General features: G+C 49.0%; 1 long non-coding RNA gene across 1 annotated transcript; it reads right to left on the minus strand.

Moving 5' to 3' along the window:
* Positions 1–459: 459 nt before the first annotated feature.
* On the minus strand, positions 460–23,839 carry LOC143769129 (uncharacterized). The gene is made up of 4 exons (XR_013214221.1): positions 23,742–23,839; positions 23,516–23,622; positions 23,249–23,314; positions 460–631 (listed from the first exon to the last, which is right to left on the minus strand). It is a non-coding gene; the product is annotated as an uncharacterized LOC143769129 (long non-coding RNA).
* Between the last annotated feature and the right edge of the window lie 908 nt (positions 23,840–24,747).

A 24,747-nucleotide genomic window follows, 5' to 3' on the forward strand; every position in this document is an offset into this window, starting at 1 on the left:
CGATATCCTGATGGAGCTCCCTCCCTGCGCGATGCTTCTCTATACCGCTGTCACTACTGACAGCGGCATCAGAGGGGTTAAATTTCTGCGATTGGTGCTAGCACCAATCGTGGGCATGCTGCGGGGTGTCAGCTGTCACATACAGCTGACACCCGCACCCAATCACCGCGGCACTCAGCGTGAGACTGCGCGATTGGTGCACCGCACTAGTACTGCTGTTTGCAGGAATGCAGAGCAGTACTAGTACAGTGCACGTCAGTAAGGGATTAAAATATCTCCATGGCAGGATGGCGAAATATCGTTGACTTGCTCCTACCAACTGGTCTTAATCGTAACTTATCACAGATTGACCGACAGACACTTTATAATACCACTAACCTTTCCCCTCCAATGACATCACTTAGTTAGGAATATACAAATATTATGTGAATATTAAATATATTTATACCCTATTGGAAAATACATGAAGATGCTTTATTGTCAGTAGAAATAATTATATTTTACAGATGTATATTAGCATGCAGTGGATATTTTATCCTAGTGGTGATCTTGTGTTGAATTTCATGATCCATAGTGCTTCATTTTAAATCCGCATTTTCCTCCAATCCTCTCCCCGTCTGGGTCTCTTAACCTTAATAAATACAAAGAAGGAGAAAGTGGTCAGGATTTCCTGTATGATTTCCTGTGAGAAGTGCTTTGCCTCACCAGAAGTATTAGTACGTTTTTTCCTTTTTTATATCAGAAATAAGTTCTGGAATTTTACTTTTCAATATTCTAGTAGTACAACCATTGCACATAAGATCACACTGTGCACATCATAATATTACATGAAGTGTCGCAGTTGATAAAGTGATTGATCTGAAATGTCTATGAGTCCCTGTTTCTTATTACGACAGTTCTTACAGCATATTTCCACCTCCAAATCAAAAAAAAAAATCTGAGATAACCAAGTTTTACCATATTGGCTTTTATTCTCAGATTAAGTGACAAAGATTTTTCTTTTTTAGCAATCTATGTTAAATTATTTTTTTTTGCTGTATAGAGAAAAGGCTAAGGATACAGCGATATCTCTTGGCCCTAATCATCTCTCCTCAGGGAATAGTGCAGATTGTATGTCTGGGAGGACAACTAATTGTCCCTAAAATGGTATTACATGAAAAAGGTTTCTATAGATGGTAGTATGTACCTTGTGGTGATTTCTATCACAAATTGCAGGTATTGCCATTCATGTATTGTATGAAATCCAGCATGGCCGTCCCATTTCTGTGCACTTTCATGGATTTGCTGATGGGGTGAGCTGAAACACAACTTTCTTTACTGTTCATGGCCGTCCCATCGCCTGGTATATATAACCAGGAGCAAGAAGTAGACGATGTCAATAGTTTGTACAATAGTGTAATTTGTCTTGTCATCTTTTACCTTCTCTTCATATCAATTACGTCTATTGGCGAGGGGATTAAATTTTGTGCCTTGCAAAGCAGATTGGGGACATCCATACAGCATACTGTTTGCATCGGCCGCCCGCTGTTGTGTAATCCTGTGTGCAGAGAGTGGCCTCCTGTGCAGAGCAAGACGGTTAACTCGTGACTAGTGTTGAGCATTCCGATACCGCAAGTATCGGGTATCGGCCGATACTTGCGGTATCGGAATTCCGATACCGGGATTCCGATACTTGGCGCGTATCGGATACCGGAATCGGAAGTTCCATGATTCAAAATTCAGAAATTCAGCCAATGAGAAAGATTCCAAGTGTGGGCACATCCTGTTTAGCATGGAGGGCATGAAACTACTGGCAAGGCTGTGATTGGCTGCTTAAATGATGTCATGATGCAGTTTAAAAGTCGCTGGCGCCATTTTGCGATCACTCTGCTGTGAATTCAGTTAGTGACAGGACGCTGTTTGCTGACTGAGGGACAGTTTAGAGATAGCGATTTGCTTCTTTGTGCTTTCCAAAGGCTAATTTAGCAACCGCTGTGTTCACCTACTAATCACCTTCCTTTTGCCTTGTAGCGCTGTTTTCACAGCGATCTGCAAGGTCTCTCTGTGTGTGTGTGTGAGTGCAGCCCACTCTCTAGTCTGAGTGCAGCCACATAGGCCATCCATAGCTGGTTGTATTCAGTTCAGGGAGGGTGGTTCATTGCCTCATACTGTCCTTTTTTTTTTTTTTTTTGAAGTAGTGCAGGCTGCTGCACATTTTTTCCAAAAATTCCTATTAGTGTCTTTCCACTTGTCTCCAGCTAATTTGTGGAAAAACACTACATAGGATAAAGTAGAGGAGGGTTTTTGGGCCTTGCAGCGCCGTTTACGGCTGTCTGCACGGTCTCCGTGTGACTGCAGCTCGCCCTGTAGTCTGTGAGCAGCCGTAGCCTGGTTGTCTCCAGCTCAGGGTTGTTCACTGCGTCATACCGCCAAATCAATTTTCATTTTGTTTTCAAGTAGTGTAGTCTGCTGCTAATTAATTTAAAAAAATCCTATTAGTGTCTTTCCACCCGTCTCCAGCTAATTTGTGGAAAAACACTACATAGGATAAAGTAGAGGAGGGTTTTTGGGCCTTGCAGCGCCGTTTACGGCTGTCTGCACGGTCTCCGTGTGACTGCAGCTCGCCCTGTAGTCTGTGAGCAGCCGTAGCTTGGTTGTCTCCAGCTCAGGGTTGTTCACTGCGTCATACCGCCAAATCAATTTTCATTTTGTTTTCAAGTAGTGTAGTCTGCTGCTAATTAATTTAAAAAAATCCTATTAGTGTCTTTCCACCCGTCTCCAGCTAATTTGTGGAAAAACACTACATAGGATAAAGTAGAGGAGGGTTTTTGGGCCTTGCAGCGCCGTTTACGGCTGTCTGCACGGTCTCCGTGTGACTGCAGCTCGCCCTGTAGTCTGTGAGCAGCCGTAGCTTGGTTGTCTCCAGCTCAGGGTTGTTCACTGCGTCATACCGCCAAATCAATTTTCATTTTGTTTTCAAGTAGTGTAGTCTGCTGCTAATTAATTTAAAAAAATCCTATTAGTGTCTTTCCACCCGTCTCCAGCTAATTTGTGGAAAAACACTACATAGGATAAAGTAGAGGAGGGTTTTTGGGCCTTGCAGCGCCGTTTACGGCTGTCTGCACGGTCTCCGTGTGACTGCAGCTCTATCCGTTGTCAGTTCAGCCCCAAAAAAATAAATAAATAATAAAGTTCACCAAACACACCAGTTACACCACTTTACATTTGTGTAGGCCACATTAGCTCATATTCAAGTCTAGTCCACACTTTAGAAAATTAGTGTGTCTTATACCTGTTAGGAGGAGTTGCTCAGGAATAAGCACACAAAGCCGTTAGTACTTTTCTGCTTATCTTTATCAGTCAACCAAGATGAAGAAGGCAGTGAGTAAGGCACGTGGGCGTGGGCGTGGGCGCGGAGCAGGGAGGGGACGTGGGGATTCTGTGCCTGCTGCGGGCACCGGTGAGTCATCAGCACCCACTTTCACAAGGGAACAGTCGTTCATGCGCAGCTTTGTCGCCGAGCGCCGTACACCGCTGCTGCGTCAAGACCAAATTGAAGCCGTTGTGGGATGGATGGCAGCTAATGCATCAACTTCCATTAGTGCCACATCCTCTCAGACACAGAGCACTGGAGAGCAGCCATCTGTCTCTTCACCACCTGCAAAATTGCCCAGGCAGACAGAGATCCCAGGACAGGAGCAGTCTCTACTTCTGTTCTCTGAATCATCTCTTGGCTTGGAAACAGGGGGCCAGCCAAGCAGCATTGGAGAAATGGAAGAAGAGGCAGGGTGCAGTGATGCCCAACCGCTTTTTCTGTCTTCCTCTGAAGAGGCGGGTGGGCCAGTGGCTCCGGTCACCACCTCGCAGGCCGCATCAGCTGATGATGACACTCAGGTGCCACTTACTGGTGCGTGCTCTGCTGCTGAGACTACCCAGGAGGAGCAGTTGGGGGCAGAGGGTAGTGTAGATGATGAGGTCCTTGACCCATCTTGGCGTCAGGGACAGGAAGGTGGTGGGAGCAGCTCTGAGGAAGAGATTCCCCGTACGGCCCAAAGAGGGAGAGGGAGGGGGAAGACTGCGGATCCTGCAGCCTCCGCTTTGGCACCCGTAAGGAGCATGTCTCTTCCAAAAGTCAAAAGGGGGGCTCCCAAGACTTGCAGTGCCTGGTCCTTTTTTGACACAGTTGCAGATGACATTTGCTATGTCAGATGCAAGGTGTGTCATCAAAAAATCAAAAGAGGTCAAAAAGTCGCCAACCTCAATACCTCCAACATGTGGAAACATGTGCGCAACAGGCACCCGGCGGAGTTAGACAAACACACTGAAGAGCTAGGCCAACCAACAGCGGCAGCTACCACCTCTTCAGCTCGTGTTGCCTCTTCCTCTAGCTCACACGCAGCTGGTTCGGCTTCCTCCCAGGATCGCCGTGGAAGAACCTCTGGCCCTGTTGTCCAGAGACCCGCTGTCATTCCACCCGCAGCACCACTTTCCCAGTCAACCACACACTCCCAGCCCAGTCTACAGCCATCGGTAGTACAGGCATGGGAGAAAAGGCGGCCTTTCTCGTCAAACCACCCACGAGCACAGGCTCTGACTGCAGGCATTGCCAAACTTCTGTCACTGGAAATGCTGTCATTCAGGCTGGTGGAGACTGACAGCTTCCGTGACTTGATGTCATTGGCAGTCCCACAGTACAGTGTGCCCAGCCGCTTTTACTTCAGCAGGCAAGCCATCCCTGCCCTGCACAAGCATGTTGAGGGACACATAAAACACGCGCTACTGAACGCCGTCGGTAGCAAGGTCCACCTCACCACCGATGCGTGGACCAGTCAACATGGACAGGGGCGATACCTTTCCCTCACTGCCCATTGGGTTAATGTAGTTGAGCCGGGTACAGACCGTGCGAGTGGCGCAGGACGTGTCCTGCCCACTCCAAGGATTGCAGGAATCCATTCTGTACGCATTGACTCCTCCTCTTACACCAGTTCCTCAGAATCATCGCTGCAGGAGCCGTCACAGTCCACCTCCACATGGACCCGTGATGAACGTGTACCTGTTACGACCGACATGAGCACAGCCGTGGCCAAACGTCAACAGGCCGTCTTGAAATTAATTTTTTTGGGGAATCGTAGCCACACAGCGCAGGAGCTCTGGAATGCCATCAAGCAGGAGAGCGATGTGTGGTTTGAGCCAGCGAATCTCCAGCCAGGCATGGTAGTGTGTGATAATGGCCGAAATCTGGTGGCAGCCCTGGGCCTCGGCAACCTCACTCACATCCCATGTCTGGCACATGTGCTCAATTTGGTCGTGCAGAGTTTTTTGAGGGACTATCCGGATCTTGATGCACTGCTGCACAAGGTCCGCCTAGAGTGTGCTCACTTGCGGCGTTCCAGCACGGCAAAAGCGCGCATTGCGGCTCTGCAGCGCCGACACCGCCTGCCGGAACATCGCATCATATGTGACCTACCTACCAGGTGGAATTCCACGTTACATATGTTGGAGCGGTTGTGTGAGCAGCAGCAAGCTGTAATGGAGTACCAGCTGTATCAGGCGCAAAAAAGTCGCAGTCAGCGCCGTACAGACTTCACAACCACAGAGTGGGCCACTATGAAGGATGTCTGCCAGGTTTTGCGTCCCTTTGATTATTCCACGCGGATGGCGAGTGCAGATGATGCACTAGTCAGCATGACTGTCCCCCTTATCTGCCTGCTTGAAAAATCACTGCAAGCGCTAAGGGATGATGTTGTGGAAGAGGTGGAGGATGAGGATTCACCACTTCCATCATCTTCTGGACAGTCAGCGCCACGTGGTTCCTCACAAACGCGTAGGCAGGGGACAGTTTGTGAGGAGGATGAGGAGGAGTCAATGGAGGAGGAAGACATCCGTCCAGAGGAGGGAGTTCCCGAATTGTCCAGTACTCAGTGTGTACAGCGAGGGTGGGGTGATGACGAGCGGGCAGAGATCACGCCTCCAGCTGGGGACAGCGTTTCTTGGGCAGTTGGCAGTCTGCAGCACATGGTGGATTACATGCTGCAGTGCCTGAGAAACGACCGCCGCATCGACCACATTCTCAACATGTCTGATTATTGGGTGTTCACCCTCCTCGATCCTCGCTACCGGGACAACGTAGAAAGCCTCATCACACCGTTGAACCGGGAGCGAAAAATGCGGGAGTACCAAGACACACTGGTCAGTTCCATCATCTTCTCCATTCCAACTGAGAGAAGTGCTGCTACTGCATTCCAAAGCAGCTCAGTGCGTCCAGGCAGTGGTGGAGGCTCTGCACAAAGAGGGAGCAGAAGCAGTGCCTCTGCCCAAGGCAAGACCAGTATGGCCCAACTGTGGCACAGTTTTGTGTGCCCCCCACAAAAGTCTACACCATCACAGACGGCTCCAGTCAGCAGGAGGCAACGGTTCCGTCAGATGGTGACAGACTACATGTCTTGCCCTCTTGCTGTACTCCCAGACGGCTCTTCCCCTTTCAAGTTTTGGGTCTCAAAGCTGGATACATGGCCAGAGCTAAGCCAGTATGCATTGGAGGTGCTGTCTTGCCCTGCGGCCAGTGTATTATCGGAACGTGTCTTTAGTGCTGCAGGTGGTGTACTAACTGACCGTCGCATGCGACTATCCTCCGATAACGTTGACCGGCTTACTTTCCTGAAAATGAACAAGGCCTGGATCTCGCAGGAATTTGCCACTCCTCCTCCTGATTAAAAAATTAGGTCACTGTATACGTTATCCAGGTCTCCTGTTGTGTTCATCTTTCTACCACCTGAACTTAAATTCCTGGGCTCCAACACCGCCAGTTGAGGCTCAGACGTGCCGTCTGCACAGTGAAAACATACGACCCAGTGTTATTGGGTTTCAGTAACGTCAGCTGATCCCCAGCTGTGTAGCCGGCAATGTGTCATGCGACCGCCACGCTGACACAACAACTGAAATGTAAGGGAATCTGTCCCCCCCCCCCCAAGGCGTTTGTTACTGAAAGAGCCACCTTGTGCAGCAGTAATGCTGCACAAGGAAAAAGGTAGCTATTTTGGTTTTGCTCCTTGCACACGCAAAACTTAACACTTATAAAATGTGTCCACTGATACCGTAAAACCGTCCCGGAGGTGGGACTTTCCTTCGTAATATGACGCAGCACAGCCGTCATTCCTACCCCCCCGGCGCCGCGCCCCGGCTCCTCAGCGTTGTTTGATTCCGTCCCGGAGCCTGCGCTGTTATGTTATCCCGTGGCCAGGCACACTTAGCGCTGCCCGTCTTCTGGCATCATTTGGTGTCAGGCTGGCTGCGCCTGTGCGGCCACGCTGGCCGAGAGCCCGCCTCGCAGTGTCTTCTGATTTAATCCCACTGGGGGCCTGGGATCTATGGACATGCGCAGTGCATATCTGAACCTCCACCTCTCACTCATCTCCCTATGGCTTCTTCAGACTGTTCGGTGTCAGCTGGTCCCTAATAGCATGCCACGGCCGTGACACCGCACAGTCTGGAAAAGAAGCCGTAGGGAGGGGAGTGAGAGGCGAGGATATGCACTGCGCATGGCCATGGATCCCAGGCCCCCAGTGGGATTACATCAGAAGACACTGCGAGGCGGGCTCTCGGCCAGCGCGGCCGCACAGGCGCAGCCAGCCTGACACCAAATGATGTCAGAAGATGGGCAGCGCTAAGTGTGCCTGGCCACGGGATAACATAACAGCGCAGGCTCCGGGACGGAATCAAACAACGCTGAGGAGCCGGGGCACGGCGGCGGGGGGGTAGTAATGATGGCTGTGCTGCGTCATATTACGAAGGAAAGTCCCACCTCCGGGACGGTTTCACGGCTTCAGGGGACACATTTTATAAGTGTTTAGTTCTGTGTTTGCAAGGAGCATGATGAAAAGAGCCACCTTTTCCTTTTGCATCTTTTGTGCTGCACAAGCTGGCTCTTTCAGCTACAAACGCCTTGGGGGGGGGTTAAAGGTTCCCTTTCGACTTTCTCAGGCTTCGGCCTACATTGTGTTCCTCTGCTTTTCCACCTGCCCCTGGGCTCCAACACCGCTAGTTGCCGTCCAGAAGTGCTGTACGCACAGTCAACAGTCGCTCCTCTGTTATTGGGGTTCAGTAACGTCAGCTGTTCCCCTGCTGTGTGTGTGGCAATCCCTCCTACCTCCTCCAACCTCCTCCTCCTCCACCTGTCCCTGGGCTCCAACACCGCCAGTTGCCGTCCAGAAGTGCTGTACGCACAGTCAACAGTCCCTCCTCTGTTATTGGGGTTCAGTAACGTCAGCTGTTCCCCTGCTGTGTGTGTGGCAATCCCTCCTACCTCCTCCAACCTCCTCCAACCTCCTCCTCCTCCACCTGTCCCTGGGCTCCAACACCGCCAGTTGCCGTCCAGAAGTGCTGTACGCACAGTCAACAGTCCCTCCTCTGTTATTGGGGTTCAGTAACGTCAGCTGTTCCCCTGCTGTGTGTGTGGCAATCCCTCCTACCTCCTCCAACCTCCTCCTCCTCCACCTGTCCCTGGGCTCCAACACCGCCAGTTGCCGTCCAGAAGTGCTGTACGCACAGTCAACAGTCCCTCCTCTGTTATTGGGGTTCAGTAACGTCAGCTGTTCCCCTGCTGTGTGTGTGGCAATCCCTCCTACCTCCTCCAACCTCCTCCAACCTCCTCCTCCTCCACCTGTCCCTGGGCTCCAACACCGCCAGTTGCCGTCCAGAAGTGCTGTACGCACAGTCAACAGTCCCTCCTCTGTTATTGGGGTTCAGTAACGTCAGCTGTTCCCCTGCTGTGTGTGTGGCAATCCCTCCTACCTCCTCCAACCTCCTCCTCCTCCACCTGTCCCTGGGCTCCAACACCGCCAGTTGCCGTCCAGAAGTGCTGTACGCACAGTCAACAGTCCCTCCTCTGTTATTGGGGTTCAGTAACGTCAGCTGTTCCCCTGCTGTGTGTGTGGCAATCCCTCCTACCTCCTCCAACCTCCTCCAACCTCCTCCTCCTCCACCTGTCCCTGGGCTCCAACACCGCCAGTTGCCGTCCAGAAGTGCTGTACGCACAGTCAACAGTCCCTCCTCTGTTATTGGGGTTCAGTAACGTCAGCTGTTCCCCTGCTGTGTGTGTGGCAATCCCTCCTACCTCCTCCAACCTCCTCCAACCTCCTCCTCCTCCACCTGTCCCTGGGCTCCAACACCGCCAGTTGCCGTCCAGAAGTGCTGTACGCACAGTCAACAGTCCCTCCTCTGTTATTGGGGTTCAGTAACGTCAGCTGTTCCACTGCTGTGTGTGTGGCAATCCCTCCTACCTCCTCCAACCTCCTCCAACCTCCTCCTCCTCCACCTGTCCCTGGGCTCCAACACCGCCAGTTGCCGTCCAGAAGTGCTGTACGCACAGTCAACAGTCCCTCCTCTGTTATTGGGGTTCAGTAACGTCAGCTGTTCCCCTGCTGTGTGTGTGGCAATCCCTCCTACCTCCTCCAACCTCCTCCTCCTCCACCTGTCCCTGGGCTCCAACACCGCCAGTTGCCGTCCAGAAGTGCTGTACGCACAGTCAACAGTCCCTCCTCTGTTATTGGGGTTCAGTAACGTCAGCTGTTCCCCTGCTGTGTGTGTGGCAATCCCTCCTACCTCCTCCAACCTCCTCCAACCTCCTCCTCCTCCACCTGTCCCTGGGCTCCAACACCGCCAGTTGCCGTCCAGAAGTGCTGTACGCACAGTCAACAGTCCCTCCTCTGTTATTGGGGTTCAGTAACGTCAGCTGTTCCCCTGCTGTGTGTGTGGCAATCCCTCCTACCTCCTCCAACCTCCTCCAACCTCCTCCTCCTCCACCTGTCCCTGGGCTCCAACACCGCCAGTTGCCGTCCAGAAGTGCTGTACGCACAGTCAACAGTCCCTCCTCTGTTATTGGGGTTCAGTAACGTCAGCTGTTCCCCTGCTGTGTGTGTGGCAATCCCTCCTACCTCCTCCAACCTCCTCCAACCTCCTCCTCCTCCACCTGTCCCTGGGCTCCAACACCGCCAGTTGCCGTCCAGAAGTGCTGTACGCACAGAGCCAAACACCTCGCCAATGTGTTAGTGGGGTTCAGCACCGCCAGCTGTTCCCCTGCTGTGTATACGGCAACGTGTACTGCGACCGCCACGCAGACACAACAAGTTAAATGTAAGGGAACCTGACCCCCCCCCCCCCCAGGCGTTTGTTACTGAAGGAGCCACCTTGTGCAGCAGTAATGATGCAAAGGGAAAAAGTGCCTCTTTTCGTGATGCTCCTTGCACATGCTGAACCTAACACTTATGAAATGTGTCCCCACACAGCGTTAAACCGTCCGGTAGGTGGAACTTTCCTTTGTCGTGTGACGCAGCACAGCCATCATTTTTACCCCCTTGGCGCCGTGCGCCCCCTCCTCAGCGTTGTTTGAATCTGTCCCGGAGCCTGCGCTGTTAGGTTAGCCCTTGGCCATGCACACATGTTGCGCTGCCCGTCTTCTGACCTCATTTGGTGTCAGGCTGGCTGCGCCTGTGCGGGTGCGCTGGCCGAGATCCCGCCTCGCAGTGTCGTCTAATGTAATCCCACCGCGGGCCTGTGATCCGTGCCCGTGCGCAGTGCATATCCTCTCCTCTCACTCCCCTCCCTACGGCTTCTTCAGACTGTGCGATGTCAGCTGGTCCCTAATAGCATGCCACGGCCATGACACCGCACAGTCTGAAAAAGCCGTAGGGAGGGGAGTGAGAGGAGAGGATATGCACTGCGCACGGGCACGGATCACAGGCCCGCGGTGGGATTACATTAGACGACACTGCGAGGCGGGATCTCGGCCAGCGCACCCGCACAGGCGCAGCCAGCCTGACACCAAATGAGGTCAGAAGACGGGCAGCGCAACATGTGTGCATGGCCAAGGGCTAACCTAACAGCGCAGGCTCCGGGACAGATTCAAACAACGCTGAGGAGGCGGCGCACGGCGCCAAGGGGGTAAAAATGAATGCTGTGCTGCGTCACACGACAAAGGAAAGTTCCACCTACCGGACGGTTTAACGCTGTGAGGAGACACATTTCATAAATGTTAGGTTCCGCATGTACAAGGACCATAATTAAAAGAGCTAAGTTTACCTTTTCCAGCATTAGTGCTGTACACAATGGCTCTTTCAGCTACAAACGCCTGGGGGGGGGGGGGTTAAAGGTTTCCTTTCAACTTGCTCGAGTGCAGGCTTCGGCCTACACTCCGCTCCCCCTGCTCCTCCTGCTGACCCTGGGCTCTAACACCGCCAGTTTTTGCCCAGATGTGCTAGCTGCACAGAGAAAAACACCAGCCAATGTGTCAGTGGGGTTCAGCACCGCCAGCTGTTCCCCTGCTGTGTAGCCGGCAACGTGTCCTGCGACCGCCACGCAGACACAAGAACTGAAATTGAAGGGAACCTGTCCCCCCTCCCCCAGGTGTTTCTATGTTTTACAGCTACCTTGAACAGCAGTAATGCTGCATGTGTTCAAGGTGGCTCAGAAACTTATTCTCCTTGCCCATGTTGAAGTGAACACGTCTAAAATGTGTCCTCTGTGACCATTAAAACGTCCCTCAGGTGTGATTTGACTTTGTATTGACACACGCAACAAGCTCCTTGGTAACGCTGCCCGTCTTCTGGCATCATTGTTTGGCTGGCTGCGCCTCTGCGGCCGCCCTGACCCACACAACGCCCCTCGGTGTCTTATTTATTGGGACTGCGAGGGTGTGATTGATGGGCAGGATCAGTGCATCAGTTCGCCTGTCCCTCCTCTCCTTCCGCCTTCTTCGGACTGTGCGGCTTCATGGCCGTGGCATGCGATAAGGGATCAGATGACGCCGCACAGTCTGAAGCGGGTGTAAGGACCCGAGTGTGAGAGGCCAACATATGTGCTGCGCCAGGCCCTGAATCCCAGCCCCGCAGTGTTTTAACAATGTTAAGACACTGCGGGGCTGGGATTCATGGGCATCGCGAACCGCACCGGCCGACATTACATGATGCCAGAAGATGGGCAGCGCTAACGGCGCTAGGCCAGGGGATAACACGACAGCGCAGACTCCTGTACAGCAAATAACAACGCTCGGGAGGCTGCACCCAGCACCAAGGTGGGATTCTTGACACCTGTGCTGCGTCTCATTACAAAGGGAACTCTCGCCTCCATTACACAGTTTGACTGTATAAAGGGCTGAATGTTATACGTGTTCCATTCAGCGTGTGCAAGGAGAAAAATTACAAGAGCAACCTTTGACTTGCGCAGCACTGCTGCTGCATAAGCTGTGGCTCTTCTACTTTGTAACCCCTGAGGGGGGGTTAAAGGTGACTTTTGAAATCGGTTCAATTAGGCTTCGGCCTACACTCTGCTCCACCTGCAGAGCCCGGGCTCCAACAACGCTAGTTGCTGTCCGGAAGTGCTGGCTGCACAGAGCCAAACACCTCGCCAATGTGTCAGTGGGGTCCAGCACCGCCAGCTGTTCCCCTGCTGTGTAGCCGGCAACGTGTCCTGCAAAAGCCACGCAGACACAACAGACCCAAAGCTGCCGCCAGTGCAGGCTTCGGCCTACACTCCCCTCCCCCTGCTCCTCCTCCTCCTGCTCCTCCTCCTGCTGTCCCTGGGCTCTAACACACCGCCAGTTGGGGCCCAGATGTGCTAGCTGCACAGAGAAAAACACCAGCCAATGTGTCAGTGGGGTCCAGCACCGCCAGCTGTTCCCCTGCTGTGCAGCCGGCAACGTGTCCTGCAAAAGCCACGCAGACACAAGAACTGAAATTGAAGGGAACCTGTCCCCCCTCCCCCAGGCGTTTTTACGTTATCCAGCCACCTTGTACAGCGGTAATGCTGCATGTGTGCAAGGTGGCTCAGAAACGTATTCTCCTCGCACATGTGGAACTGAAAACACGTCTGAAATGTGTCCTCTGTGTGACCATTTAACCGTCCCGGTGGTGTGACTTTCCTTTGTAATGACACGCTGCAACCCCCTTGGTAGCGCTGCCCGTCTTCTGGCATCATTGTTTGGCTGGCTGCGCCTCTGCGGCCGCCCTGACCCACACAACGCCCCTCGGTGTCTTATTTATTGGGACTGCGAGGGTGTGATTGATGGGCAGGATCAGTGCATCAGTTCGCCTGTCCCTCCTCTCCTTCCGCCTTCTTCGGACTGTGCGGCTTCATGGCCGTGGCATGCGATAAGGGATCAGATGACGCCGCACAGTCTGAAGCGGGTGTAAGGACCCGAGTGTGAGAGGCCAACATATGTGCTGCGCCAGGCCCTGAATCCCAGCCCCGCAGTGTTTTAACAATGTTAAGACACTGCGGGGCTGGGATTCATGGGCATCGCGAACCGCACCGGCCGACATTACATGATGCCAGAAGATGGGCAGCGCTAACGGCGCTAGGCCAGGGGATAACACGACAGCGCAGACTCCTGTACAGCAAATAACAACGCTCGGGAGGCTGCACCCAGCACCAAGGTGGGATTCTTGACACCTGTGCTGCGTCTCATTACAAAGGGAACTCTCGCCTCCATTACACAGTTTGACTGTATAAAGGGCTGAATGTTATACGTGTTCCATTCAGCGTGTGCAAGGAGAAAAATTACAAGAGCAACCTTTGACTTGCGCAGCACTGCTGCTGCATAAGCTGTGGCTCTTCTACTTTGTAACCCCTGAGGGGGGGTTAAAGGTGACTTTTGAAATCGGTTCAATTAGGCTTCGGCCTACACTCTGCTCCACCTGCAGAGCCCGGGCTCCAACAACGCTAGTTGCTGTCCGGAAGTGCTGGCTGCACAGAGCCAAACACCTCGCCAATGTGTCAGTGGGGTCCAGCACCACCAGCTGTTCCCCTGCTGTGTAGCCGGCAACGTGTCCTGCAAAAGCCACGCAGACACAACAGACCCAAAGCTGCCGCCAGTGCAGGCTTCGGCCTACACTCCCCTCCCCCTGCTCCTCCTCCTCCTGCTCCTCCTCCTGCTGTCCCTGGGCTCTAACACACCGCCAGTTGGGGCCCAGATGTGCTAGCTGCACAGAGAAAAACACCAGCCAATGTGTCAGTGGGGTCCAGCACCGCCAGCTGTTCCCCTGCTGTGCAGCCGGCAACGTGTCCTGCAAAAGCCACGCAGACACAAGAACTGAAATTGAAGGGAACCTGTCCCCCCTCCCCCAGGCGTTTTTACGTTATCCAGCCACCTTGTACAGCGGTAATGCTGCATGTGTGCAAGGTGGCTCAGAAACGTATTCTCCTCGCACATGTGGAACTGAAAACACGTCTGAAATGTGTCCTCTGTGTGACCATTTAACCGTCCCGGTGGTGTGACTTTCCTTTGTAATGACACGCTGCAACCCCCTTGGTAGCGCTGCCCGTCTTCTGGCATCATTGTTTGGCTGGCTGCGCCTCTGCGGCCGCCCTGACCCACACAACGCCCCTCGGTGTCTTATTTATTGGGACTGCGAGGGTGTGATTGATGGGCAGGATCAGTGCATCAGTTCGCCTGTCCCTCCTCTCCTTCCGCCTTCTTCGGACTGTGCGGCTTCATGGCCGTGGCATGCGATAAGGGATCAGATGACGCCGCACAGTCTGAAGCGGGTGTAAGGACCCGAGTGTGAGAGGCCAACATATGTGCTGCGCCAGGCCCTGAATCCCAGCCCCGCAGTGTTTTAACAATGTTAAGACACTGCGGGGCTGGGATTCATGGGCATCGCGAACCGCACCGGCCGACATTACATGATGCCAGAAGATGGGCAGCGCTAACGGCGCTAGGCCAGGGGATAACACGACAGCGCAGACTCCTGTACAGCAAATAACAACGCTCGGGAGGCTGCACCCAGCACCAAGGTGGGATTCTTGACACCTGTGCTGCGTCTCATTACAAAGGGAACTCTCGCCTCCATTACACAGTTTGACTGTATAAAGGGCTGAATGTTATACGTGTTCCATTCAGCGTGTGCAAGGAGAAAAATTACAAGAGCAACCTTTGACTTGCGCAGCACTGCTGCTGCATAAGCTGTGGCTCTTCTACTTTGTAACCCCTGAGGGGGGGTTAAAGGTGACTTTTGAAATCGGTTCAATTAGGCTTCGGCCTACACTCTGCTCCACCTGCAGAGCCCGGGCTCCAACAACGCTAGTTGCTGTCCGGAAGTGCTGGCTGCACAGAGCCAAACACCTCGCCAATGTGTCAGTGGGGTCCAGCACCGCCAGCTGTTCCCCTGCTGTGTAGCCGGCAACGTGTCCTGCAAAAGCCACGCAGACACAACAGACCCAAAGCTGCCGCCAGTGCAGGCTTCGGCCTACACTCCCCTCCCCCTGCTCCTCCTCCTCCTGCTCCTCCTCCTGCTGTCCCTGGGCTCTAACACACCGCCAGTTGGGGCCCAGATGTGCTAGCTGCACAGAGAAAAACACCAGCCAATGTGTCAGTGGGGTCCAGCACCGCCAGCTGTTCCCCTGCTGTGCAGCCGGCATCGTGTCCTGCAAAAGCCACGCAGACACTTGCTCTTGTACCTTCTGCTCCCCATCCTGGTTCCAGTACCGTCAGCTGGTTCCGGGCAGAGCCTTTGGCTTAGGTGCCTCCCTTTGGTATCCGAGTTCCACCAACGTCAGGTGGTCCTTGGTAGTGCTTTCAGGCACGGGTACCTCCTGCTTAGTAACCGGGTTCCAGTAACGTCAGCTGGTCCTCGGTAGTTCCATTGGCTCTTGGACCTTCGGCTACCCATCCGGGTTCCAGCACCGTCAGCTGGTTCTCGGCAGTGTCTTTTGCTCTTGTACCTTCTGCTCCCCATCCTGGTTCCAGTACCGTCAGCTGGTTCCGGGCAGAGCCTTTGGCTTAGGTGCCTCCCTCTGGGTATCCGAGTTCCACCAACGTCAGGTGGTCCTTGGTAGTGCTTTCAGCACAGGTACCTCCTGCTTAGTAACCGGGTTCCAGTAACGTCAGCTGGTCCTCGGTAGTTCCATTGGCTCTTGGACCTTCGGGTAGCCATCCGAGTTCCAGTTCCATCAGCTGGTTCTCGGCATTTTCTCAGCCTTCTTGTACCTTCTGCTACATTTCCAAGTTCAAGAGACTAAACACAATGACCCAGAAGACCACCCCTAAGATGACGACGACACCAGAGACGACAACCACCGTGATGACGACGACCCTGGAGACGATGACCCCGAAGACCACCCCGATGACGACGACCCCGGAGACGACGACCCTGAAGACCACCCCGATGACGACGACCCCGGAGACGACGACCCTGGAGACGACGACGACCTGGAAGACCGAGAAGCAGAAGAACAAGAGGCTGCAGAACAAAGAGCAGAAGGACATTAAGCATAACACAAAATATCAGAGCAAAAAATATTATGTAAATTATAAGCAGAAGAAGACTAAGCAGTGTATGGGGGTGAGTCCGTTCCTCCTCGTGGTGCCCCTGGATAAAGCCTGATGCTGCAGGCCAAACTGAACGCGGACAAATGTAACTGTTTTGTGACAGGCAGAACGGAAGGTGTAATCTTCAAACTTTTATAGATAACAACTACGGGAATGCCTGTCACAAATAAGAATATGATGAAGAAGTTGAATATGATGAAGATAATAGTAAAATAAAAAGAATATGAACAATGTAACCCAAAAAATAATAGGTAGAAGATGAAGAAGAAGATGAATAAGGTGAAGAAGTTGATGTCAAAGAAGCTGATGATGAGGATAATTAAGAAGAAAGCGTGGGAGAAGTAAAAAAGAAGGTGAAGGGCGTGGAAGTAGTGAAACATCAATATCTGACATAAAAAAAAAAAAAAAAACATAGTCAAATTCTTTCTAACGCCGAACTTCATAAAAAAAAATAAAAAATCCTGCTATTCTATTACATTGGGCTAAACCTCTGTCCCTTTAATATCTCCGCCACGTCCCCCAATACATCCTACAATATTCTTAGTTGTTTTCCTTCATGTAGAATGAACCTACAAGTGTATAAAGGGTTTATTTTGATTCCGATATTTTCGTCCCATTGACTTGCATTGGGATCGGGTATCGGTATCGGATTGGATTCCGATACTGTGACGGTATCGGCCGATACTTTCCGATACCGATACTTTCCGATATCGGAAAGTATCGCTCAACACTACTCGTGACCCCTCATTTATTAGGTCCTCCATAATAAACTACATCCCCTATAATAATGTATAAATGGTATAATTTAAGTTTTGGAGATGACAAATTCCATTTAACCTCACAATGATCAGTTTTACAGTCAGGTTTGTCTGAGACACTAAAGGGGCCAACTCAATATCAGAGCTCTTTATGACCCCAGTAGGTGCAGGAGAAGTGCAGTTGTGTATCCCAATGGCGATCACTTTGGCTAGACAGTGGGCACAGTCTCCTTTCCTTGACATACTGACTCATCAAGATGCGCTAAGTGTGAGATGTATGTTTGAGACATGAAGTTTAGAACCCCCATACTGGTGTGAATGATGTCCAGCGCTGCAGAATATGTTGGAGCGATAGGAGATAATCACATTCAGAGTGTATGCATTATATGTGTGATGAAAAATTAAATCGGTAAAAGTACCAACAACTGAGCAAATACAAAGTCAGCCAAGAACATCATTCATCTTGTTAAATAATATCTTTAGGTCCTTAGGTCAAATGTAAGAAAGATGATCTTTCTACTTATCAATAGGAGTACTATTTACGAGCTGTAGCGTGCCAACACATGAGCTGACAAATTATGGACAAGCTTTTCACACAGGGTAAATTATTAATGGTCATTTGTCACTTGGGTGCAGTCTTTTACATGAAAAATTAAATAAAACCTATTGTTCAGCTAAGCAAAAGGCCAATGCATCGGCTAAAATCTAACCTGGATTTCTACCATTTCCTCCAAATCACCAGAACTCTTGGATCAACTTTGACTGAATTGTTTTCAATGCAGATACAGTATGGTAAGCAACATAACACAGGCTGTATGGGAGCCTCATCATTTATACAGGGAGCTGTGAGGACATCATCTTGGCTAAAGGGGATCTTGGAGTCTCATCCTGTACATTTAGAGATGTGGTGACAAGCATACTGTATATAAGACGCTGCGGAGCCTCATCATATTGTATATAGGGGTCTCATAATGTATATAGGGAATTATGAGGACATCGTATTTTATATATAGAACTTTGGGGGTCTCATAATGGGGATAGGAGTTGTAGGGACCATCCTATTGTATATGAGAGGTCTCATAATGATTTTAGGGAGTTGTAGAGACCTCATACTGCATTTTCAGGGGGTTCGGGGTCTTCATAATGTATATAGGAAACTGTGGGAGCCATTATTATATATAGGGTGCAGTGGTGGACTTATCATATTTAGTGTTGGAAGTTGTCATGTCCGTCTGAACCAGTTGGAAAAGATTAGATAAATGAACAACTTCATTAGAAAAAAGATCACCTGTAAGTCACTGTACTGTAGAGAGCTGTACTATAATATGGTTGGCAGGACTGGCATCTACCACTATATGGTCACTGTATTGTGGTAATATCAGTGTGTATATTTTTTCATTTAGCAACAGCTTAGTGTATGTCAGTCATTATGTAGCAGTAGGTATATGGTGGGGTCATTGGTCTTTGTACAGTGCGCTTTGGTGTGGTGCGGGAACAGTCATATTACAGTGGTGATGGTAGTGGACATTGTGTGGTAGTATTATTTTGGCCTTCTATAGTAGTAATTTTGGTAATATTGGTTTTTGTATAGTGTGTTTAGGGTTAGCAACTGTGGTATACTGTAATTATATATATACTAGCTGAAGGGCCTGACGTTGCCTGGGCATAGTAAATATCTGTGGTTAGTTATAGCACCTCACTGCTCTTATTTTCCCATCACACCTCTCATTTTCCCCCTCACATCTTTAATTTTCCGCCTCACTCCTCTCATTCCCCCCTCACTCCTCTCATTCCCCCCTCACTCCTCTCATTCCCCCTAACACTTGTCATTTCGACCTCACATCTGTCATTTTCCGATCACTCCACTATTTTCCCTCACTCCTCTCATTTTGCACTCACACTGTTTCATTTTCCCCTCACACCTCTCATTTTCACCTCACACCTCTCATTTTCACCTCACACCTCTCATTTCCCCTCAGTATATACATGTTTGTCATCTCCCTTATATATAGTATACACCTGTATGTCATCTCCTGTATATAGTATACACCTGTATGTCATCTCCCCTGTATATAGTATATACATGCTGTATGCCATCTCCTCCTCTATATACCTATGTGTCATCTCTTCTTTTATATAGTATATACCTGTATGTCATCTCCTCCTGTATATAGTATATACGTGTGTCATCTCCTCCTGTATATAGTATATACCTGTATGTCATCTCCCCTGTAAATAGTGTATACCTGCTGTATGTCATCTCCTCCTGTATATTGTATATACCTATGTGTCAACGCCTCCTGTATATAGTATTTACCTGTATGTCATCTCCTCCTATATATAGTATATACCTGTATGTCATCTCCTCCTGTATATAGTTTATACCTGTAAGTCATCTCCTCCTGTATATAGTATATAATTGTGTGTCATCTGCTCCTGTATATAGTATATGCCTGTGTGTTATCTCCTCCTGTATATAGTATATACCTGTGTGTCATCTCCTCCTATAGTATATACCTGTATGTCATCTCCTCCTGTATATAGTATATACCTATGTGTCATCTGTCCTGTATATAGTATATACCTGTGTGTCATCTCCTCCTGTTTATAGTATATACCTGCATGTAATCTCCATCTATATATAGTATATAACTGTATGTTATCTCCTCCTGTATATAGTATATACCTGTAAGTCATCTCCTCCTGTATATAGTATATACCTGTGTGTCATCTGTTCCTGTATATAGTATATACCTGTGTGTCATCTCCTCCTGTATATAGTATATATCTGGGTGTCATCTCCTCCTGTATTAGACCTCGTTCACACGTTATTTGGTCAGTATTTTTACCTCAGTATTTGTAAGCTAAATTGGCAGCCTGATAAATCCCCAGCCAACAGGAAGCCCTCCCCCCGGCAGTATATATTAGCTCACACATACACATAATAGACTGGTCACGTGACTGACAGCTGCCGTATTTCCTATATGGTACATTTGTTGCTCTTGTAGTTTGTCTGCTTATTAATCAGATTTTTATTTTTGAAGGATAATACCAGACTTGTGTGTGTTTTAGGGCGAGTTTCATGTGTCAAGTTGTGTGTGTTGAGTTGCGTGTGGCGACATGCATGTAGCGACTTTTGTGAGATGAGTTTTGTGTGGCGACATGCGTGTAGCAACTTTTTGTGTGTCGAGTTGCATGTGACAGTTTAGCGTAGCAAGTTGTGTGCAGCAAATTTTGCGCATGGCGAGTTTTGCGCGTGGCGAGTTTTATGTGTGGTGCGTTTTGAGTATGTGCAAGTTTTGTGTGAGGCAACTTTTGCATGTGTTGCACCTTTTGTGCATGTGGCAATCTTTCCGCGTGTTCAAGTTTTGCATGTGGCGAGTTTTCCATGAGGTGAGTTTTGCACGTGTGGCGAGTTTTGCGTGAGCCTAGTTTTGCGTGAGCCTAGTTTTGCATGTGGCGAATTTTGCGCGTGGCCAGTTTTGAGTGGCGACTTTTGTTTTTCAACTTTTATGTGGCGAGGTTGGTGCATGTGTGGTGAAATGTTTGCTGAGGGTGGTATATGTGTTCAAGCACATGGTAGTGTGTGGCGCATTTTGTGTGTGTGTTCATATCTCCGTGTGTGGTGAGTATCCCATGTCGGGGCCCCTCCTTAGCAACTGTACGGTATATACTCTTTGGCGCCATCGCTCTCATTCTTTTAGTCCCCCTTGTTCACATCTGGCAGCTGTCAATTTGCCTCCAACACTTTTCCTTTCACTTTTTCCCCATTATGTAGATAGGGGCAAAATTGTTTGGTGAATTGGAACGCGCGGGGTTAAAATTTCGCCTCACAACATAGCCTATGACGCTCTCGGCGTCCAGACGTTTGACTGTGCAAAATTTTGTGGCTGTAGCTGCGACGGTGCAGATGCTAATCATACATATAAGCCTACAACCTGCAGTAACCACCGATTGACCAAACCACTGCACGACCAGCTCTATCCTCACCTACTGTATCCTCACCCACCCCTTGCAGATTGTGAGCCTTCGCGGGCAGGGTCCTCTCTCCTCCTGTACCAGTTGTGACTTGTATTGTTCAAGATTATTGTACCTGCTTTTATTATGTATACCCCTCCTCACATGTAAAGTTCCATGGAATAAATGGCGCTATAATAATAATTAATAATAATAACATACATACACACACACACACACACACATTCAGCTTTATATATTAGATAATTTCTCTTTGAAGTGGTGGAGAGGTCATATACACTATGTTCCAAATTATTATGCAAATGACATTTTTCTCGGATTTTCCTAAATGGTCGGTGCAAATGACAGTCAGTCTAATAAAAGTCATCACCCGTTAGAGTATACATCGAATTTTATTGAAGAAACCTCCCAATGATAACAGTATAATCTCCAAAATGAATAAAAACTCAAAATGCACTGTTCCAAATTATTAGGCACAGTAGTATTTCTAAACATTTGATATGTTTTAAAGAACTGAAAATGCTCATTTGTGGAATTTGCAGCATTAGGAGGTCACATTCACTGAACAAAAAAGCTATTTAACTCCAAAACATCCTATCAGGCCAAGTTACATGTTACCATAGGAGCCTTCTTTGTTATCACCTTCACAATTCTTGCATCCATTGAACTTGTGAGTTTATGGAGAATTTCTGCTTGTATTTCTTTGCATGAAGTCAGAATAGCCTCCCAGAGCTGCTGTTTTGATGTGAACTGCCTCCCACCCTCATAGATCTTTTGTTTGATGATACTCCAAACGTTCTCTATAGGGTTGAGGTCAGGGGAAGATGGTGGCCACACCATGAGTTTATCTCCTTTTATGCCAATAGCAGCCAATTACTCAGAGGTATTCATTGTGTCATGCATGAAGATGATTTTGTTCCTGAAGGCACGTTTCTGCTTTTTAGACCATGGAAGAAAGTTGTCAGTCAGAAACTCTATTTACTTTGCTGAGGTCATTTTCACACCTTCAGGAACTTTAAAGGGCCCTACAAGCTGGTTCCCGATGATTCCAGCCCAAAACATGACTCCTCCACCTCCTTGCTGACGTCCCAGCCTTGTTGGGACATGGTGGCCATCCACCAACCATCCACTACTCCATCCATCTGGACCGTCCAGAGTTGCTCGACACTCATCAGTAAACAAGACTGTTTGAAAATTAGTCTTCATGTATGTCTAGGCCCACTGCAACCGTTTCTGCTTGTGAACACTGTTTAGGAGTGGCCGAATAGTAGGTTTATGCACCACAGCAAGCCTTTGAAGGATCCTACACCTTGAGGTTCGAGGGACTCCAGACGCACCAGCAGCTTCAAATAACTGTTTGCTGCTTTGTAATGATATTTTGGCAGCTGCTCTCTTAATCCAATGAATTTGTCTGCCAGAAAACTTGCTCATTATGCCTTTATTTGCATGAACTCTGTCTGTGCTCTGTTTCAGTCACAAATCTCATCAGAGTAATAATTTTTTCATACCTTGTCCAAGGCATTGCACTATTTAACGCTTTTCAGCAGCAGAGAGATCCTTTTTATTTCCCATATTGCTTGAAACCTGTGACCTGCATAATAATGTGGAACATCATTTTTGAGTAGTTTTCCTTTAATTAGAATCACCTGGAAAACTAATTATCACATGTGTTTAAGATTGATTTCAGTGATTCATTGAGCCCTGAGACACAATACCATCCACAAGTTTATTTGAAAAACAAAACAATTAAATCTTTAAGACACTTAAATCCAATTTGCATAATAATTTGGAACACAGTGTAGGAAGACAAGTACCTTGGGGCCTTGGCTCCAGATCATTTAGGACCCTACCAACTCGCCTGGCTGATATACTGCATTACTGAAGCTAAATTACCAAATAATTTCTAATACATTCAATATGAGTTTTTACATATATATCTAGTGAGTTACTGAATGGCAAGTGCAGGCATCCAGACCTTTACTCTTTTCATAATACTGCAATGTAGTGATATAGTGCAGAATGTTGGCTCAGCGGTTATCATTGGGATCCTGGGTTCAAATTCCACCAAAGACAACATCTGCAAGGATTTTTTATACTCTCCCACGTTTGCGTGGGTATCCACCTACACTCCAAAGACACACTGATAAGGAATTTATATTGTGAGCTCCAATCCCAGGTCTCTTCGGAGAGAAAGAGGACTTTATAGCTCTACCTGTTGTGCGTAGTGATCCTCCAAGCCACAATCCCAGGTCTGAAAAGTGCTGTGGAATTAATGGCACTATATAAGAGAATGAAATAATAGTACATCACTTGACACTTAATGGGGTGGTCCAGCACTTAATATGTATTTTCTGAATATAAAATGAGTCGTCATCAGGGGACGGGGATGATGTCAATCACTACTTCTATTTCCGCCTCTATTGATGATTCATTTGAGGGCGGTGCTAGCAGCCGTGAGGCTAGTAACTGCAGTGCTGACCCTTAGTGATGTCTTGTTCCAATAAGGACCATCGATGCTGCGGGGAGTGAGTGCAATCCAAGCGTCCTTTGACATCATGTGTGAGACCTCTTTCAAACAAAACATCACTGGAAGAACAGTAAAAAAAAATGTATTGATTAGCTACATTGGGAAAAATATAGGGAATTGTACAATAAAGTAAATTACAAAACTGGTTAGGGCATAAGGAACAATATTTAGATAATACATTTTAGGTGCCGGACCATCCCTTCATCTTGCAGTCAGCAATTTTCAGTGGTCAAAAAATGTCAGCAGAAGACAGCCTTCTTCCCCAAATCTTCTTCTAACAGAAAAGACAGAAAAAGAAAACAAATTTCTAATAGAGGCTCTTTTATTGGATCGCACAGTGGCATGTGGGTTACCTGCCTTCCTCTGTGTATTAATATAATACACTGATAATACTGATCTACAAAGCCATCCACAACCTGTCCCTTCCCTATATCTCTGAACTAATCTCCCAATATCTTCCCTCACGTACTCTTCGATCTTCCCAAGACCTCCTACTCTCCTCCACACTTATTCATTCCTCACACAACAGACTCCAAGATTTCTCCCGAATATCCCGCATCCTCTAGAATTCCATGCCTCAACACGTCCGATTATTCACCACCCTCGGATCCTTCAGACGGAACCTGAAAACCCATCTGTTCAGGAAAGCCTACAGCCTGCAATAACCATTCTGCCGCCTCACCAACCACCCGAGCTGCCACCTCACCAACCACCCGAGCTGCCACCTCACCAACCACCCATGCGTCCTCCTCACCAACCACCCGAGCTGCCTCCTCACCAACCACCAGAGCTGCCGCCTCACCACCACCAGAGCTGCCGCCTCACCACCACCAGAGCTGCCGCACCCCCGACCTTCTGTCTCTTCCCCAGTATCCCATAGAATGTAAGTCCGCAAGGACAGGGTCCTCACCCCTCTGTGCCATTCTGTCATCGTAAATTTGTGTACTGTAAATGATATCTATAACCCTGTATGTAACCCCTTTCTCATGTACAGCAACATGGAATTAATGGTGCTATATAAATAAATAATAATATTAATAATAATTTAAATAGTTATATACATACATAAATGGATGAGAATGGGTGCTTATTTGGAGTAGGATGTGCTGCTATGGAGCACTAACTGCTGCTCTAAAAAGCAATACTCAGAGCTATTTGCTAAAGAACAAAAAGTAAAAAATTGG

Source organism: Ranitomeya variabilis, chromosome 4, assembly GCF_051348905.1.
Source record: "Ranitomeya variabilis isolate aRanVar5 chromosome 4, aRanVar5.hap1, whole genome shotgun sequence".
Lineage (NCBI taxonomy): Eukaryota > Metazoa > Chordata > Amphibia > Anura > Dendrobatidae > Ranitomeya > Ranitomeya variabilis.